We start from the raw sequence: 21,297 nt of genomic DNA, 5'->3' as shown, positions 1-21,297 counted from the left end.
TGAAACATGGTTAAATAAAAACTACAGTATTCGTTGAAATACATATTGCAGGACTCCAAATCATGAGGTGTAACGAGGATATCTGTTGAAAAAGGGGGAGACTTATTGTATGCCGTGCTGGATCGGACAGGGCTCGTTTTGTTCCCGAAAGTAAATTGGTATTTGAGGCTAAAAACAACATAGACTATCATTCATACATTAATTCAGAACTGTTCAAAGAGTGGTTCGTGAAAAATTTCTTTAACATGCCTACATTTATGGACCAATGTCTCGAAAATATATATTTCTGATATTTTAAGAATGACTGTTGCACTGCTGTTAATCTATTTTGTGAAAGCGTATATTAAACATTAAGGGTCAAAGTCTTCATAATGTGCATATTTCTCATTTTTTTAAACAACGGTTTATTACACAGAGATGTAAACTATTTTTTGCAGGCACCTTATATTAAAAATTAGGGGTCAATGTCTTCGTAATGACTATATTTCTTCAAGAACGGTTATATTGTACTGGGGATTAATTTATTTTATGCAGATAAAACTTACGTAGTAAAAATTATATAGGTCAATGTTTTCATTCATGGGTATAGCACACAGAGCATGAAATTCACTGGAACTTCTCTTCCTATAAATATCTTATGACTGAACCAAAGCGGCAACTATGCATTGACCTTGATGTGAATATTCAATTAATTCTGACTTTAGTAACGTATTACCACAGTCTAGTATATACATTCACGAATCTTGAATTATGAAGGTAGTAGGAACAATAGATTGTGCCGGTACTATTTCGCATTGTCTGTGATGAGGCGATAGTAGCGATCCTAGTGGTGAGCAAATATCTATGGATGCATATTCCCTACGTATTGAGCTTCGTGACTGTAGTGTACTAGATGTGGTATTACACTAATCAGACTTCAGATGCATACAAATAATTTCTTCTTCCTCTTCTAACTCATATCATCAAGTGAACGTAGGCTCTACTGCCTGATAACAGATATATACACTAATACATTACAATGTTAAAGACAGCACATATTGTATTGCATTTAATTCTAGTATAGATGTTTCAAGAAATCCTTGGTACTTCACTAAATTCCTATCAATTTTTGTCTTCGACTGTTCAACATTTTCAACAAATATTAAATTTGCATGTACAAAAAATAAATGCAATTGAAAAATATAAATGACATTAATAAGAATTATACTGCAGGCTTCTAAAAAGTAAAAGCACTGTATCCTAATCAAGGATGAGTTATTAGCCATACTAGCATTGTCTACATACGTGTCTTCTTCCGTTTTGAAGCCACATTCGTTAATAATTCACACGTAAAGACGCACAAACTTAATCCAAGTCCAATGAGCAAGAAAACTACTGGTGACTGAAGATGCTCCAAGGACATAGGAACATAGTCTTCATCGTCGTCTATGGTTCCCATTCTTAATCTCGACAAATGGTTTACATCTTCAATGATTTTCCCTGGTATCCCGGTCTGAAGCAGACGACTAACAACGCCATTGATCATCTTTTGTAAAAGGGGATCAAACTTAGGTATGAGCCCCACTGGTTGCATCTTCAACGTTTCAGTAAATTCGTGAAATTTAGGTTTGTTACTTGAGCCACATAACTGACCGATTTGATAGTAGAGTTGTTCTGTACTTGAACAGAATGCAACTCTTGAAGCCGAGTGGATGGCTAATATTAAACCATCCCTGCTTGAGCTTGTAAAGTAACTGAAATCCGTAAGGTTAAAATTATCTCTCATATACGCATAAGGTCCGACACTGTCGAAAACGAATTCAAAACCTTCGTCAATGAGCTCTTCAACGCTGTTTATTTGATATTGTCTTCCAGGATTTATGAGATAAGTGGTGACGAATGTCTGAAAAACAGTATTCATACAGACGGAATACACCACCCATGAGAAGAAGAACAGACGATTTACTGTGGATTGAGGCCCATTTACTCCAATACACAGCATCACACTCCAACATATGATTATGCATCTTACAAAATTATTGTAATTGTCTCGTTCCAGTGGTTTCCAGTAAGAAAACAAACGTAGAACTCCGCCTGCAACGAATAGAGCTGCAATCCCACAAAGCCAAGTGGAGTATGTAAACACTCGAGACATGCTTGACCATCTTGGATATAGATCTGCAAGTGGCACAAAGAATGTCACTTTCACTGAGTAGTAATGTTTCACAAGGTACTGCGCATAGTGAATATCTCTCCAGGTGATACTGTTCGTGAAATAAATGCGATTCAGTTTGTCCATATTCTCACAATCCTGTGTTTGTATCTTCAAATAACTTCCTATTTCTCTCAGTAGCCTTACATCCACACCGTCATCTACTTTTTCAGTAAATGTAGTAGAACCAGTGTCTGTAATGAAGGGTGGAATAGACAAACCTTGGAGCGAGAGGCAGCAGCCATTAAGATTCTTCGGTAACTTATCTGGGTGCAGATCATTGTTAGTAACAAACTTACCTCCTTTTCCGTCATCCTTCCAAATGTCGACGAGCAAAGCCTTCATAATGTTCCCACAAACACCTGAAGGCTGCTCGTATGGGAGCCACGTATATAGATGTATAACTTCTTTGTCGGTCTGAACCAAAAGTAATAAATCTTTCAATTGAAAAGCAAACGTCACCTGTAGTAATTGAGGTAGCCTCTTCTTCCATAGCGCATCTTGTTTCGTCACGAGCAGATATCGAGCAGTTTTGTTCAAAAATCCACTGTTGTATATGAATCTGATATGTCTGAGTAAATGGCGCCAGTGGGAATCTTCCACAGTTTGGTCGTAACATAGTACTATAATACAGTACGAATAATCTGCCACGTGATGTACTTTGTTTGGAATAATGAATGAAACCGGCCACTGGGCCGCTTCTTGTACTTTTCTCAGTATATTAGAGGCATCGTAGTAACATTTTGCTTGTGGAAAATCTTTCCGTTGCTCATTAGTCGAATGAATCGTGTATCCTGTACCAACCATTGTTACTGTGATATTTGTTTCACTTACTGGACATACGTTTCTCTTCTTTAAAGGCATGTGTTTAGGCAGCACATCCTTCAAGATGAGAGATGCATCATATTCGTATTTAGTATTGGGAAATGAAAAAAACAAATGTTCATTTTTTGGAAATAATTTCTTGCTTGTATCTACTACAGCTTTTCCCAGAGCGTCATTTGAGTCGAAGTTTAGGCCTATTGAAACAACGTAGGTGAGAAGTGTCAGCCACAAACAGATCTGGAAATTAGGAAAATTATGAAACTTATTTACAAGGCGATTTAGGAGGGGTAGTAAATATATTAGGAAATAGTATTATTGGTCACTCAGGAATGTGACCTTCCTGACTGTGGATGCTGATTATTATAAACATCACTCTGATAAGCAATCCAGTAACCAGGTTACTACTCATGCCGAAAACATTAGTAACAATATGAGTATGGAAATTAAAATATACTAATAATTTTGGGTCCAGAGGAATAACGATCAAAGTCACACTTTCTTCAAAAAAGTTTATTCTATAATCTTTTCGCTGTAAGAAAAATCCTAATACAAACAATAGCACGTGACTGAAGTGAGGCTTCATTGGCTGCTGTTTGGCGCCATAGATTCTCAGTACATGTTCCCGCCTACTGTTGTACATTCTGTTTCATGTTAAACATTTCCCGTTACTCATCAAGTAGGCCTAACCTCACTACTATGCATTCATTTGCTTAGGAAACATTTACTTTATAATTACTGTAATTAAAACTCACATAACTTATTATATACATTTAAGACTATTTGTTTTTCTCCGCTTTTGAGAGGGTTTCTACTCTTATGTTTAACAACTACACACACCGAGGATGCAGAAGCCATACTTCAGTACCACGTGCTTATGCGAACAACTAGGAGCTCGAGTGACGCCAGCTTGTTACAAGAACAGACTACCTCGGTATTACTGTTGGTATTCATCCGCGTTCATAAGACTTAACAAAATATAAAAGTAGCTTTTCTTTTACATATCGTTTTACATATGAGTGAAGTTATATGTTTCATTGTATTAAACAACTAGAATTCAATTGTTTATTTTCAAATAATACAAGATGATAGTTTCCAAATACGCACAATATTTTCCTGCGTCGTGTGAGTGTTTCGACTGTGAGCCAATCACGGGTATGACAGCCACGTGCTTATGTTTTCAGTAGGATTTTTCTTACAGCGAAAACAGTATAAGTTACCGGTAATGCTGTGCCGTTTATTTTCTGGCAACTTGTGTTTTCAGTATTGATTTTTTCCTTTTCCTTATTTCCTGCACTTGTTTGTTTTACTTTCTAACTTTTCTCATAGATGGCTCCCTTTTATACGCCATTTTCTGTCTAACTTTTTGATCGATATGTAGAGCGAGATCATTCGATTAGTGATTCTTGATTCGGATTGGTTGATTCATTTCTGATCTGTTATTGGTGTATTTTGATTTGAAATGTTTCTGTTAATGTCGGGGTTTCCGACTGATCGGACCGGGAGAGTGATGAGTTAGCAGCGTTGCCAGGTCTCCGGAAATTTCCGGAGATCTTCGGAATTTTTTAACTTCCCGGAAAAATAGGAAATAATGTTGTAATCTCCGGATTTTTTAATGTAGGAAATTATTTACTTTTTTAGAAAAATCAATCTCTGGCATACATTAAAACTGATAGATGAACATTATATAGTTAAAGTTTTGTTAATATTTTAAATCTACGTATTACTCTGTGAAGAGATTTATTAAATCTACATACTTAGACTTCAACAAACAAAATTTGATAACACAATCCCAAGGGAAAAAATGGAACTCTCTGCATCAAAATCCACAGTTAATTCCCGATTTACCACGAAAGTCGTCTGTAGCTTCATTTAGATTGGCAACAGGCCATGATTGTTTGGCTAAACACCTGTATAGAATTGGAATATATCAGTCCCCTAACTGCCCATTGTGCAACTCAAACCAAGAAATGGATTCGGAACACCTCAAAATCTGTGCTTCATTGGCTGGTCATTATAATATCTTTGAAAAATATTGGAGTGCAAGAGGTCAAATGACTTTATTGTCAAACTCCTGGCATTAGAAAACAACAACAACATATTTTATAACTTGACTACTAATGTTTCCCTAAATATAAAATATGTAACGCGTAAAAATGAACATATCTGGTCTGGAGAAACATCTATGAGGAGAAGGTGGTGGTGACTACCAATCAAATTGGTGATTAAAAGAATTAAAGTAGAAATCTTTTTATTATAGGTTCATGTATTGTAATAGAAGGTTATAATAACATTTTATGTGATTTTCGAAAGTGCCTCCGGAAATTGTGGACAAATCTCCGGATTTTTTTCATTACGACCTCCAGAAATATTTTTTCAAGATCTGACAACACTCAGTTAGTCAGCGATAGGCGGTCGAGGGAGCGAGTTGGTAGACTGGTATGGCAGTCTGTCCGCGAGAGCAACCTGGAGGAGTAACTTCGACGTGGTCAGGCTGGGCCTGGTCGAGATCATCGGGCAGGTGCCGTGATATGAAAAGGATTTTGACCTTGTTGGGTCTAAGCGGTTACATGCGGATGGAACTTGGATAGGGGTTGCTGCCCGGAAGTACGAGATGCAAGTCAGACGGAAACTGCTGTGCTTGCGAGAACATTCTGGCCTCAGGAATTTGTGAGATTGTTATTTTTGTTCATGTTCTTTCTCTAAATTAATTTCGTTCATTTTCTAAGATTAATTTCTTTAGAAGTCTTCACTTACAGTCGCCAGTATCAGGTTTGATTTAATTTATATTGATTGCATTTCCTCCTGCTTGTATATAGTTCTATTGTGTGTCAGCTGACAGCAGAATTTATGATTAGTTACATTTGCTATGAAATTTTGTATGAAGTTCTAGATCTCCTCGACATTTGTGATGACTAATGTCAGTGAAGTTTTGTATTAATTTCGCAGTTCAGTTTCCGGCATGTTAAGAGTTAGTCTATTGCTACCTGCCGCATTTGACTATATTAGTCATTTACCTCTCGTTGCGTTTCATTTCTAGTCAATTAATTATATTTATATCTATTTAATAAATTTGCATTATATATATATATATATATATATATATATATATATATACTTTCGTGTTGCTTTTGTTCAGAGTTTATTATTATTACCTTTTTGTTAATAAATTATTAGGTAAATGTTTAACTTATATGTTGTCATTGGTGATCACTCTCGCCCACTAAGATGATCAGCCTTATTGAAACGATTTACGGCGGGGTTAGCCCGAAGGCTCCCGTCGCAACGCTTAGAAGCTCATTTACACTGTTATACTTAGGGATAGTACAGGGACATCACTTTATTTTTACCAACATTTTTGACATTAACCTGGCTATACTCTGAAATACTGTTTCCCCCTTCCATTACAGGAGTTTGATGTTACTAGTGCAATATGTAAACAAATCATTTTACTAGGTATAGGAGGAGAGAAAAGTAGTGTATCCATTTATGTTGTAGGGAAATACGATATTACGATTTTCAGTTTGATCATTACTTTTACGGAATTTATCAAAATACAGTAGAGTAGTAACATTTTTTTTCAAAAACTCAACTTTTCAGGCGGCTATGTTCATTTTGTAATGTCTACTTTATTTAGCATAGTAATTATTGATGTTAACATACAATATAGAGAGTGCATTTAAATTGAGGGGGGTCATAAGTAAAGGGCTATAAGTGCACTTAAGTTACTTTTGAGAAAATAGGGTTTAAATATTTAAGCTTTCGTAAAATCGGTGAATTTTTTATTTAAATTTTAATATGTGATGAGATTAAAATATCCCTTTGCCACTAAAATTTTAAATACTTTAGCTTACACTGGATGCACTTAACTCATGTTATTACAAATGTCACTAGCATTCCTTTGCTTCTAGCCACCTCAATTCAAAATAAGCTAATCTGAATTTTTAAACAAGTTGCTGAAAATGGTTGCCGTTCATTACAATGCAGGCTTCAATTCTTTACGCATATTATTAAAATAATTTTGAAGCATATTCTCTGAAATTGAATTTATCATTTCTCGAATATAATTTTTAGTACGATATTATTAATATAGGTTCTTTCTTCTATAGAAAACGCAACCACATTTCTGAAACACACTATACACTGCAGTGTTTAGCTTGAAGACTTTGAATGCAACAGCGGCCGTAAGTTTGTGTGTCTGACGGGAGCAAGGACATTAGTGAAGGGGTGGGAGTGAAGTACATTCAGAAATGCAGGTACAATAAAAATGCAAGTAAAAATAAAATGATGTCCCTGTATATATATATATATATATATATATATATATACTTTCGTGTTGCTTTTGTTCAGAGTTTATTATTATTACCTTTTTGTTAATAAATTATTAGGTAAATGTTTAACTTGTATGTTGTCATTGGTGATCACTCTCGCCCACTAAGATGATCAGCCTTATTGAAACGATTTACGGCGGGGTTAGCCCGAAGGCTCCCGTCGCAACGCTTAGAAACTCATTTACACTGTTATACTTATGGATAGTATGATTGTTATTATGAAACTGTATGAATCTTATATACTGTTTTTCACAAGAATTTCCCATTGAACACAATGTAACTACCTACATTCTCTGATATGGAAAAACGATCAATGTTTGTAGTCATTTGACACAAAATTGTGCGAAAAAAAAAAGTTAAAAGTTTGAGTTTTCATCTTACATCTTAATTTGGTGGTGGATATGCTTCATTATCAAAACATTGTGATAAGGCATTGTAGTACTTCTCGCAACTTCAGTATTTGCAAGTCTTTAAATTTGGCCTTTATTAAGCATTAAAAACAATGGTAACAAAATTTAATTCAACACCAATATAGTTTGGTCAACCTAACAGCATATTACTAACAACATACGAGTATTAGGTTCCTTCAAACATGTCAATAAACTATGTTCTTATTTTGTCTCACAAAAATTAAAGGACTTTGATCATTCTTCCATACAATTCAAGGACTTTAATCATTCTTCCATTTGGATTCAAATTTGTACTCCTTATATTCAGGACTCTGATCGCTTTTCTTCAATGAAATGACATTCAGAAGACAATACTTTACCTCCTCTAACAGATGGCACCATTAGCTCTTTTCAAAATGGACTTAGATCGTTTTTCCCTTGGACCCTTTAATTGCTTAATGTAATTTGAATTGTATTTAATAGCGTAACTTCTCACTTCCTAAGCACAAGAGCAATTAACGAAAGCTAATAAAGCATGCATATTTTTAGTGCACAGTATCGCTGCATCACATAATTTAACATTTCATATCACTAACTACCTTCCCTATGCCGCCTCACTTCCCGCTCTTCATCTCGTGAGTAACAAAAAATAGTATGGACAATTCTGAGCACAAACGTCCATAAAAACGTAGATCCAATTTTCAGTGGGTGTGGAGATAGTTTTTTTTTTTTCAACGTTACACATAACAAGCGGTACAAGTGGCAAGAAGGAAATGCAAACGACCTAATGATTACATTCGTTGCCTAATTACATGGTATCAATACATTTCAAAAGTTGAGTGTACTTTTCCGCTCTGTTGCAGAAATACAAATCAAATTAGTCCCTGATCACCGAACGGTCGATTTCTGATTTATTTTATTCATTGCGTTGGACGAAAGTGAATTTCCAATCAACTTGTCTCTATTTACTATACCTGTTTTTTTTTTAAGATAGGACATGGCAGTTAAGCGGCCGAGCTTGGAACTACCAGAGCTATGTTGCCAATATGGACTACCAAGCTGTTAGCTGATGGGAGCTAGCAATTGACGTTACATGACTGACATTAAAACATTCATTGACAACTGACGCGAAGGTAAAAAAAATCAACAGAAAATGAAAGTCGAAATGTATCAATGCTAACATTGTGTGCACAGTAAATATCGCCAAGAGAGGTATTAATTATTAAACTGTAAAGGCTGGTTTACAATAAACCGAGAACGAGAACTAGAGCGAGAATTGGATGCGGAGGATATGAAAGTGAAAAATTTTTATTCACAATAAACCGAGAACGGAAACGGCTATATATCGATGTATATCTTAGTAACGATATATGTATAAGTCGATATTATGCATTCTGATGTTATATGTGCATAATTGACCATTGACGTTCTATCATGAGAACAAACCAGCCCACATAAACGCAAACCAACTATAGAATTTATGACACAATATTTAAGAATTAAATTCATGCGGCAATTTGGTCACATATTCACGTAGCATACATTAAAAGTAATTCTACTGAATGTCCGAGTTAGTTTGAAACGATGGATGAAGAAGAAGTTCTATCTTGGCATCCGTGCTATAAAATACACGACAATCAAATAGCTTTATCATGGCAACAGAATGAATCTAGTAGACTGTGATCGGAAACGACAAGGCTAAAGTTGAAATATGGGCAACCTAACGTTCCCGTTCCTGGGCTCCGGCAAGCTTCTCGTTAATTGTGAATGCTCACATTTAAATATATTACATTTTAACAATTTTTCCGGTCTCGTTCTCGTTCTGATTCTCGTTTCCGGTTTATTGTGAACCATCCTTAACTTTGGCAACTCAACCGTTGTTACCATAGCAACGTTATGTGACATTCAGTTTTTTTTTTTTTCCGATCGAAACGCTACTGCCATGTCCCATCTTTCAAAAAACCAGGTATAATTGCTGATTTAAGAAAGAAATGCATTTGGCATCAGCGCTATTTAGAAACCATGGCCAAATTGATTATCTTTAAGAGGAATGAAACGAATGCATCGAACGGGCGTTGATCAAGAAAACAAATGAATCCTTTGCCGTTTTGTTTTCTATAGAAGTAAAAAAAGGCGGATTCCATTTGTATAGACTACATAATAAAGTAAAAGAAATGAACCAAACTGAAAACATGAGATGGCAAAATTTTCTGATAATAATAGAGCACTCTTATTAAACATCGTAGAAGACTTTATGAATGTAATATCAAATACGAAGACGGATGGTGTTCGGTTGAAGCAGAAAAAGAAAGTTGTAATTTTTCGGTCCCGATCGGAAGTCACGTCATTCACCATATGACGTCAGACTCAGATATCGCTTATAAATATTTATCGAACATATTATTGTATATTCATAATATCGGTTGAAAATTCTTCTTTTCTATAGCAGTTTTTAAACATCACTTGTATAGCCATATAGCTCATAATGTTTCATTTCGTTGGTTTATAATTTTTGTTATAGATTTCTGCATGATGCTTTATTGTTTTGTCATTATTAATTTATTCTTGCTCAGCATTTAAGTCAGGTTAAGGCACTATTCATTTTGTTAAATTTCTTTCTTAGGTACATCTTTTTTTCATTATTTTTTGTCTTTATGGCAACTTCTTGTAGAAGAAGAAGAATAAAATGATATAAAAGTCATTTTAAACAATATAACTACTTTAATTATTTTCTATATAAATTAATTTAACTTCACTATAAACAATATATGCTTAATCATTGATCAGTCATTAATCAGGGAAATCATCTGCTGATGAAATCCTATGGAAAATTGATTTCCGATCAAATACTGGTTGTTCTTTCTGCACCGAAAATAGAACTGATGGCCAATCAAACCCTCCTTGACCGCTGTTCATATCTGATCGGTTTTTCTGCAACCGGGACGAAGTGTTAAAGCTTGTCCATAATAAACAGTGAACAAGAACTAGAACCGCAGAACGTGAACGTGAAGATGTTTGATTCCCTATTAACCGAGAACGGAAACGGCTACGCATATTGATATGTTTGTCAATAACGATATGTAAAGTCGATATTATTTATGTATTATTTACCAATGGCATTCTCTCATGTGTACAAGCCATGCAACAGAAACACAGGTTAACCAACTTCAAAATTTATGGCATGCAATATTTAAGAATTCAATTCACGTGATAGTTTGGTTACAAATACAAGTAGCACATATTGAAACTGATTCTACTTAATTTCTGGGTTAGTTACAAGTAATGAGTGAAGAAGAAGTTATGTCACGGCCTCCTTGCTACAGAATATACAACGACCAAATAGCTGTTTGATGGGAACAGAATGAATCTAGTAGGCTGTGATCGGAAACGAGAACGACAGAGTTAAAACTAGCAAAACTTCAGGTTCCCGTTCCTGGGCTCCGGCAAGTTTTTGATAGTTGTGAATGCTCACATTTAAATATAGTTTTTATTTTAATAATATTTCCGTTCTCGTTTCTGTTTCCGATTTATTTTGGACCAGCCTTTACTTCTCTGTGATCGTCTTGTCATAATGCGAGAGACCACTTCGACCCCTGGGGTTTACTTTGTTTTTGTACACTTCGCCTTTCATCCATCTCCACAGACAAAAATCTTTCTGTCGTACATATACACATGTTCGCAAATGTTGATTTGCAAGGTGTTAAAGGATTGAATATGTGGTATAATAGGTTGAATTAATAAAATCTATTAAAGTTGTTAGCAACTTACCCGAAGCCACATTCTGTTCATTCAGAGTCCAGACGCAGGATTGTATTAAAACACTGCAATGAGAATGTTCAAATTCAATAAGCTTATACATAAATATATGAGGAGCATAGTATCAAGATTAGACAACTGCATTTTTTGCAATTTCGAGATATTGATTGTTTCTCATAGAATTTTGTGTGTTGAATGCGATTCTGAAACTGTTTAGGTTCAAAAACGGACAGAAAAGAGCGAAAATAGCACTTAATTGTGCGCTTTAGAATCGAAGTGTAGACAACTCCACTGTGGTTTGGTTTCAAATTAGGACAATTCATTCAGTAGCCAATGAGAGCCCAAATTCGTACCACCTATTCCCATCACGCATCGCGAATCCAACATGGCTGATTGTTTATATAATCGGTTTGTGGATGAATAAGTACTTTTTACGTAACTTTACTTTGAAACCGAGTTAGAAGAGACTTAGATTCAAAAGTAGACAATTTCACTTTAAATATGACTTCGTTTGGTTTCAAAAACAGACAACGCCACTTCAAACACCGCTTCATTTGATTTCAAAAAGACAACTCCATGACGAGTTTCAGAGATGGACAACTCCACTTTAAAAAACTTAAATTTCGACCTGAATATAAATTTTAATCACATTTTGAGACTAAAAAATATATTTCTATGACCCATGAGAATGTTTAAAAAAAATGTACGTATAACGATGACATTGGTTTCCAAGGATCTAGTTTTTCGCCTCTCCTGTAAAAAAAGCAAAAGTGGAGTTGTCCAACTTTGATACCAAGCCCCTCATACACATGCAATACATAAACCCATTATACGCAACATAATAGCGGCTGTAAACGACATAAACTGCTCAATTTTTATAGGCAGTACATTTCTGTCTACTGAACAAAATGACTAGTGGAATTTAATTACTTCTTATAATCGTATTTTTAATTTGTGAAATACCATGTTTTTAAGATTGATAGTAGTATAAAATTCAGAGAATACTGTTTACACTTAAAAATGATATTGACACTATGTCTATGTCACATATAAAATCATTATACATTCATATTGATTCTCAACTAACATGGCAACCTCATAGTCCTATAGATGCTGTTTGTTGTAGATTTTCAAGGGTTATTCATTTGTTGAGATATTTAGGATCTCTGGTATATAAAAAAATACCTGAAAAGTGCTTATTTTGCCTTTTTTCATAAATTCTGTTATGACATACAATATAACAATACGAGTAATGGCTCTGGAATTTCTAAGATTTTAAAATTACAAAAAGTGATATTAGAATAATAACCAATTCACCATATGATGCCAGCTGTAAACCTTTGTTTATAAGGTATTTTGATTGTAGTGAATGATGTTTGATATATAGAGAGTGAACCGTAGGTAATGTCATTGATTTCAGAGGGTTATTCTTTGAGGTATTTTAAACAAAAAAGTTAAATACAATTTTGAATGTTTTTGCTTCCTTCGAAATATTTCAAAGAACAACCCTCTGAAATTAATGATATTACTTACGGCTCATCATGTAAATAAGAAGAATCTTAGTATTTTTAATATCGAGTGTGATATCAGGCTGATAGTCCTAAACTCGTTACATTTCTTGGCATTGTTCTTCTTTGGTATTGGAAGTAACACTGTCTCCGTGAAATCTTCGGGCCAGTCGCCTTGCTCATATATTTCGTTGCATAATGATAGAATTTCCTTCTTGTCTTCACCCAAGTTTTTCACTAATTCAATGGAGATTCCATCAACTCCTGTTGCTTTCCCATTCCTCATTTCCTTAAATTCTAGTTCAAGTTCTTGCTTTAAAATATAAAATCCTTTTTTGCCTTCTTATACCGTTGCTTCGTCTTCTATAGCCAAGCCATTCGGACGATTCCCTATCTCATATAACTCGTCTACATATTTCGTCCATTGTTCAGTATTCCTGGTCTGTCTGTTATTTCATTTCCGATTAGCCAAGGATATTTCTTACACCATGAAATTTTAAATTTTCTATTTTGTCTTTCTCCATCTGCTATTTTAATATGTAAATGTAGTGTCGATATATCTTTGTAAGCTCATTTTTTTTTCATACACTCAACTTGAACTCTTCTAATTCTTAATTAATATTTGAGAAGAAATATTCGCTCCGGCGCCGGAGATCGATCCCGGGTCCTTGGTTCTACGTACCAAGCGCTCTGATCACTGAGCTACGCCGAATTCAATCCACAGCACCGGATCGAATTCTCCTCCTTCAATGTTTCACTTTGTGGCCTGACTCCAAGTTAGGCATATATGTTGACGTATATGTCCAAAGTCAACTGCCATTATACTAGGAGCGCACTCAGCTGAGTGACTTGTTTGGCCGGGATTCCGCAGTTAGTGGACAGTAATCTGTACAGACATATGCACTGCAGCTATGAGAATATTATAGATTTACTAATTTGTCCTACAGAATGATATCTGTAATATTGACAATTAATATTTGAGAAGGACGTAGAACCAAGGACCCGGGTTCGATCCCCGGCGCCGGAGCGAATTTCTCTCCTCAAATATTAATTGTCAATATTACAGATATCATTCTGTAGGACAAATTAGTAAATCTATAATATTCTTCTAATTCTGCAAGTAATGAGCTCAATGTTCTCTCAGTATGAGCCATTTTACACAAAATTAATAGGCACACACAGGCATGCATTTTTTATTAAAGTAACACTCAACAATGCAGCGCATTCACAGAAGACGAGCATAGCGCGGCTTATATCGCGGTTGAGGCTAGCCCCGCATCCTGCTACTGAGTCCTAGCGAATCGATACCACCTCCTGATCGGTCTTCCTTCAAGCTTGCGAGTGGCGCTGCTTCTGAAGGAAGGGTTGGAGTGAAACCAAATGTTACGATACATCATTATTACGAAATTACACTGTTACTAGGATAATAACTCAATCTTTTTGGGAGTAGGCTAAGTCCGAAAAGCCTCTTAAGAGCTTCGCCACTGCTGACCATTATATTTTTGACAAGATTAGTGCACTCGGTCATAAGATATAAAGTTATTTCTTTTATGATTATGATACATGACTTTCATGAAGCAGATACCTACGATTACTTGCAATCACACAACCACCAACCAGTTAGACGTTCCACGTAATTGTAGGGATATTACGAATCCCCTGCCTTTTTTTTTTATTTTTTAAACAGTTTCGGCTCTATAAATAAAATTGTTAAAATTGTTTTTCCATTTGAAGAGTCCACTGCAAGAATGATGGATGTAATTTGGAATACATTTTGCAGGAGACGCAATTGAAAGTTTGAAATGCTTAGCGCTCTAAGCTTAACTGTGATTTTCCGATCATTACTGGACAATGACTATCAGTGTTAATGCCATATAACTCTATGTACATTCTATATGTCTTAAACTATGCATTGACAGTCTTGGTTCATTTTCGAAAGAAAGTGACATCCATCATTCTTCCAGTGGAGTCTTCATTTATAATCACCCTGTGATTAAATAAAGGGGTAATCCATTAATAAATTTATATCTGACAATTTAAAAACCTCGACTCCTGGATTGCGTGTCCTATGAAAAATGCTATTAACTTGAACTGACAAACATCCCAAGTCCAAAATTTACCGAATTTTATTTTCACCTGATATATTTTGAATTTTGCATAGGCTACTATCTTGAAAAAAAAGATTATCCCAAGTCCAACTCTAAGCCTGTGTTTTTAATCATGCAAATACATTCCAGTGCTCTTAAGGTAAGCGTTCACTACATCGTATCGCACTCCTCGGACGAATCGCACGCAACGGATATTTTAAGTGCAGTGCGTTCACTGTAACGGCTCCATCTCATCGCCTCATCGGATTCCCTATCAGCTGTTTGAAACATGACGTCGTACGATATTTACATTGCTGAAATAGAGGAGTTGAGGTTAGGTCTATTAATTATGACTGTTAGCGAATAAGAATTTGTAATTGTTTCATGCGTCTTAATTGAAGAGGAAGAAACGAAAGAAATATTGGTTACATAATATATATGTAAGAAACGACTTGATTACTGTAATGGGAACGCCTCAAATTATATAATTCTTCGCAATTTTCTTCACGCGAAATAAGTTTTCCATCTGCCATTTTGGCGCGACACTGAACATGGTACAACATAACAGTAACAGTTGAGCAATTAAAATTGATTTATTAAAGAAGGCCATGATCGCACGCTTCGGAAAAGTTGCTCATCCGAGAAACATGGACGGATTTGCCGAGAGACGATGCGTGCGATACGATGTAGTGAACGCGGTTATGTAACAATTACACCAAAGATTGTCTTTTTCCGATCCGTGCGATACGATGCAGTGAACGCTTACCTTTACAATGCAACCTATTGAGTTTTCTTGCTCCCTTGAACCATTTACATCAGTGATGGACTTGGAATGTTTGTCATTTCAGATCTTAAATTATAGAAGAAATGGAAATGTAAGAGAACTCTGAATCACAAACCTTGAAAACAGATTATGATGTTGCTGGCACAATCAGAGTTCTTCTCACTAATTCAAGTAGAAAATATTTAGTGATTAAATGCCATAGAACATAATTCAATTCTGTTGCAATTCCAAGTCGTATGTACGGTTGAGGGATTTTACTCGAGTCGCTTCGTGATCGTAAATAAGAAGCAGAGGAAATGTTCTGAGATACAAAGAATAAGAGTATGCAATTACGAAAAACTTAATGTGCTGAAAACGCTTATTCTTTCAGTGTTCGAACTTTTCCATTTCTATGTGAAGTCTGAAATGACGACATTTGCAAGACATTTAAAAGTAATATAGAAATAGACAACTTAGCGATCATATTATGTCAATTGTTGTAACACATAAGTTTGTGTGCATTAGTACTCAAAGTAATATCCGTAAGTAATAGAACAGTAAATATAATCGTATAACTGTGAACATTATCCAACCAAGAAATTAACAGCATTAACTTCATTTCTTTTTTCATATTCAACTGTTACGTTCATTGTGTTATTCAATTATCGTGTAATTTTAGTGTTTTTCTTTTCAATTTTCCGGTAATTCCCTCTCAGAGTTAAATTTTTCGGCTCGAAAAATGTACAGCTTACAATATTTATGATGTAAAATTTGAATACCAAGACTTTAGTCCATCTCCGTGGAGTAACGATTAGCATGTTTGACCCTGAAACGAGAGAGATTGGGTTAAAATCCTGATTGGGACAAGTTACCTCCTTGAGGTTTTTTCCGAGGTTTTCCCCTCACTCAATTAAAGTTGGCTAAGTTTCGGCGTTGACTTCTGATTCTTTTCGCCATCATAATTATGCTCTGCCTCTTTTATGATCATCATCATCATCATCATCATCATCATTATCATCTCCGTTTCATTCCCATATTTCGGGCTTGCTCCGATGTAGAGATGACTGCGGGATGCCACCAAACTTGGCCATTAGTTGCTCGTAGTAGTGTTATGTACCGTGAGCTTTCCCCTGGGACTCACAGTGCTCGTGGAACGTGGGGCTTAAGGACCGCGGTAATGCCTACGCGGATAGATAGAGGGATCCTGTAGGATGTTGGACAGATCTTAAACCAATTAATTTTCAGACCGAGAGTGGTCAATGCGCCCTTTGTTGAATACATGAGCAAATGTGTAATTATTATTGTTTTTTTTTATTTTTTGTTATTTTAGTAGGTTATTTTACGACTCTTTATCAACATCTTAGGTTATTTAGCGTCTAAATGAGATGAAGGTTATAATGCCGGTGAAATGAGTCCGGGGTCCAGCACCGAAAGTTACCCAGTATTTGCTCATATTTGGGATGAGGGAAAACCCCAGAAAAAACCTGAACCAGGTAACTTGCCTCGACCGGGAATCGAACCTGGGCCACCTGGTTTCGCAGCCAGACGTGCTGTTACTCCACAGGTGTGGACTTATTATTGGTTCATAGGTATAAAATATATATATATATATATATATATATATATATAAGCGAATTATGAATAACAATCCTTGAAATCAGATTATGATTATGTTGATGACACAATCAGACTTTACTCTTAATGTCGCATGTAGGAAATATTTAGTGATTTAAACGCAATATAGTGTAAATAATGAAACATTTGCTCATTCAGAGGTCTTATTCGAGTCGGTTAATGAACAGGAAAAAAAACAAGGAAAACATTTTGATTCGCTAACAATAAAATTGTGTAATTATGCAAAAGTAAGAAAAATCTTATTCGTTGAGAAGACTCCTCCGTGAACGCATCGAAAATATCGTAAATTTGCTAGCATTTGAAACTTTAATTGCACAATAAATTGCAGCCGTAATTTACTCTAATTTTTACAGCGTTATAATGGATAATTTAGGAATATTTTAATGGTAATACATTTATTTCAGAAACGCAGGTTCTTTTTTTTTTCATTATTACATACTCTAAGGAAAAATGCGATATTCTTAAATTTGCATAATGTGGTTGACTAAAATTAAATTATGTTAGGAAGCTGAGGTTCTGTGTAGCTATTCAGAACTGCAGTATCATACGTTAAAGTTACTCTATTATTATTTTATTAACGTAAGAATTTCAATTATTTATATATATATTTCGGATTTATACAATTGTCGTTGCTTCTCCGTCCATTTCACTTTGTCTAAGCAGTCTTCTTGAAGAACCCTTTTCTTCATAGCTTCCATTACATCATCTCTCCAACTATGTATGTCTGGGCCGACATTATACCATCTTTCGTGGTAATATGTATACATTCTAATATCACAGTCTAGTATATACAGTCACGAAGCTTGATTTGTTGAGGGTACTAGGAACAATAGACTGTGTCGGTACTAACGTATTTCCATTGTCTGTAATGAGGCGATATTAGCGATCCTAATGGTTAGCAACTATCGATGGATGCACATTTACTACGTATTGATCTTCGTGACTGTATATGAATCGCTCCATGCAGAAAGGGCTTCAGTCACAAATTTTGAAAAAACGAGATATCGATGGAAATCATATCTTTATGGATGGTTCCATCAGCCTGTGCAGAAAGGAATTCAGTCCAATGCTTGGAAAGACAGAAACTGAAGCGTCAGTCTCAGAGTTATATGCAGAAAGGAATACAAAGTATAGACTGTTTTCCTTAGTTTTCTCAAAACCAGGTCTAATGGACTGAAGCCCTTTCTGCATGGGGCGATTCATATGTTATACTGTGCTAATATCTTCTTCGGGCATCTTAATTTGTCCATCCTTAACATTGTGTCCATATAAACTAACTGTCGTTTTTTGACTTCATCTATGATGGCTCTATTTATTCCCAAATGTTACCTTACTACTGCATTGGGAATTCTATCCATTCTTGTTTTTTATATCTTCTTAAAAAAATAATTTCAGTAACCAGTTGTTTCTTTTTAAATCTCTGTTTTAATCCCCATACTTCTGTCTCATTGCCATCACCAGAGCCCGGATTTTATGTACTTAGATAATTATTTTAATGCTACATATTTATGCACGAATAAAAGACAAATGTTGATGAGATACATATGTAGGAAGCTTGTCCATAAATTTTATTTTACATTTGTTTTAAATATTTGGTATAATATTACATATTTCAAACCATAATACATAATTCTACATATTTTGACATTATTTCAGAATATATAATTAATAATAATAATAATAATAATAATAATAATAATAATAATAATAATTTCTCGATTTATTTTACGTTTATATTGAATTATCAAATGCCGTAGCAAGAAACGAAAAATAATTTGAACGCTAGTACGAGTTCGATGCCACCAACAATGACTCGTTTTAAACGAAACTTCTTCCTTTCTTGTTCTCAAAACGCATCAGAATTTGTAGCAGTGTTGTTAACAGCGAGGGCGTGAGTAATAATCGGTGAGTGTGTTTCAGTAAGATTTTAATGATTTATTGAAAAAGAACCCAGGAGACACAACTTTTTCCACTCTATGCAAAATACTTAAAGGTAAGTGTGTGCAGTTCTCTGAGGAGATTGTTCCGAGTATCATTCCTCATCTGAAATACGCTCCAGTTACGTCGTGTGAAGTTGAGAGGTCGTTTTTCATTCATAAGAACATTCTATCAGACAGAAGGCAATAGGTGACCGCAGAAAATATGGAAAAATACTTAATTATTAATTGCGCCTAAAAACAACAATTAAATGAGGTTGAATCACATGTGCGTCTGTAATTTTTTCAGTTCTCTTTTTAATCAGTGTGCAAAAATATATTTAATAAAACTTAGATTTTAAGTTTCATATCGTCGTTGTTCCTGCAATAACTCCTATGTGACATATTTATTGATTTTCAGATTATTGCTCTGTTAAATAACTTAAATAGTGATACAGCAAATAATAAAATCTCTTATATGTAAATTATTTCTTTGTTTCGAAAATGTAAGAATTCACAGTCTCCTATTTACGGCTGCCATAGGATGAATAAATGTGTTTTTTTTCTTCCTGCTGAAAAATGTTATATTTTGCACATAGGAGTTATTGCAGGAACAACGACGATATAGTTTATTTATTACATATTTATCTACACGTTTTGCCATATTTATGTACATGTTTCTCATTTTCATATTACATAAAATCCGGGCTGTAGTCATCACTACGATTCGTATAAAGTAGCTGTATCAGGATAGGCATCCTTGGTCCTTGCGTTTTGTTTACAAACATTACCTGCTCGGAAGCGAGCTCCCCACCCCCTAGCTAAAACATCAGTAAATGGACAATACAGATGTTAATGTTTGTCAACAAAACGCACGGACCAAGGATGCCTATCTTGATACAGTTACTTAATTCGAACCGTAGCCATCACACTCTGGACCAAGCTCCTGTAAATTCTCCTCTTTTTACTCTTCCGTATATTCGTTTCTCACAAAATGAAATTTAAACATATTGTTAATCTTCTACCGCTATTAATTCTGAGCATAATCTCTCCATCACTATTTCCAACTTCATTAAGGGGGGATGTATACGATTTTACACTCGGATAAAAATTTGATCATAACACAGTTAGTTTTAGAGATAATGTATCCAAAATTTGCATGCATATAAATACACATTCAAGAACTATATCTTCCTGTTTTTAAGATGAAATGATTGTAATTTAATTAATTATGCAAATTTATATTTTTATTAAACCAATTTTGATAATAGGAACATTTTCTCAAAAACTATTGGTACTATGAACTTCATTTTTACACAGCATATATGAGGATAATAATGAAAACACCTGTGGAATAGAATTTTTTTTAAACTTCTTAGTTTTCAAGAAATAAAATTATAATCTCTACAGGTAATTAAAAAAAATAAAAATTTTTGCACTCATTAGTGAATATTTTCACTCAGGACAAATTTAGAAAAAATCTGTTCCACAGGATTCTTTAACTATATGCCTAAAATCACTGTACCAAATTTTATTAAAATACCTCTATTAGTTTAGAAGAAAATGTTCCTTATAAGTTAAAAATTTAAGTTACGGGGAAACAAAGAAAGAAAATTTAAACTATGATATACCTGACAAAAACTATTAATGCTGGCCATATCCATACTCATCTTCCTCTTGTAACTCTTCAGTGACCTTCCTTTTCAGCTGGTTCTCTTGTCTGGAGTGTCTGCTGAAGGACTGTGCTGATAATTCTGATGAAGCAATGCGGCGGTCTTCGATCATTTTCAGAATTTTCAGTGTATACACACCAGCATCAAATCCAAGTTTCTGAAGGGTCTTGATTCTTCCAACATTTCCATTATTAAACACAACACAAGCATCAAATACACCAATCCT

This window comes from Periplaneta americana, chromosome 2, assembly GCF_040183065.1.
Source record: "Periplaneta americana isolate PAMFEO1 chromosome 2, P.americana_PAMFEO1_priV1, whole genome shotgun sequence".
In the NCBI taxonomy this organism is placed as follows: domain Eukaryota; kingdom Metazoa; phylum Arthropoda; class Insecta; order Blattodea; family Blattidae; genus Periplaneta; species Periplaneta americana.
This window is presented reverse-complemented; position numbering follows the sequence as displayed.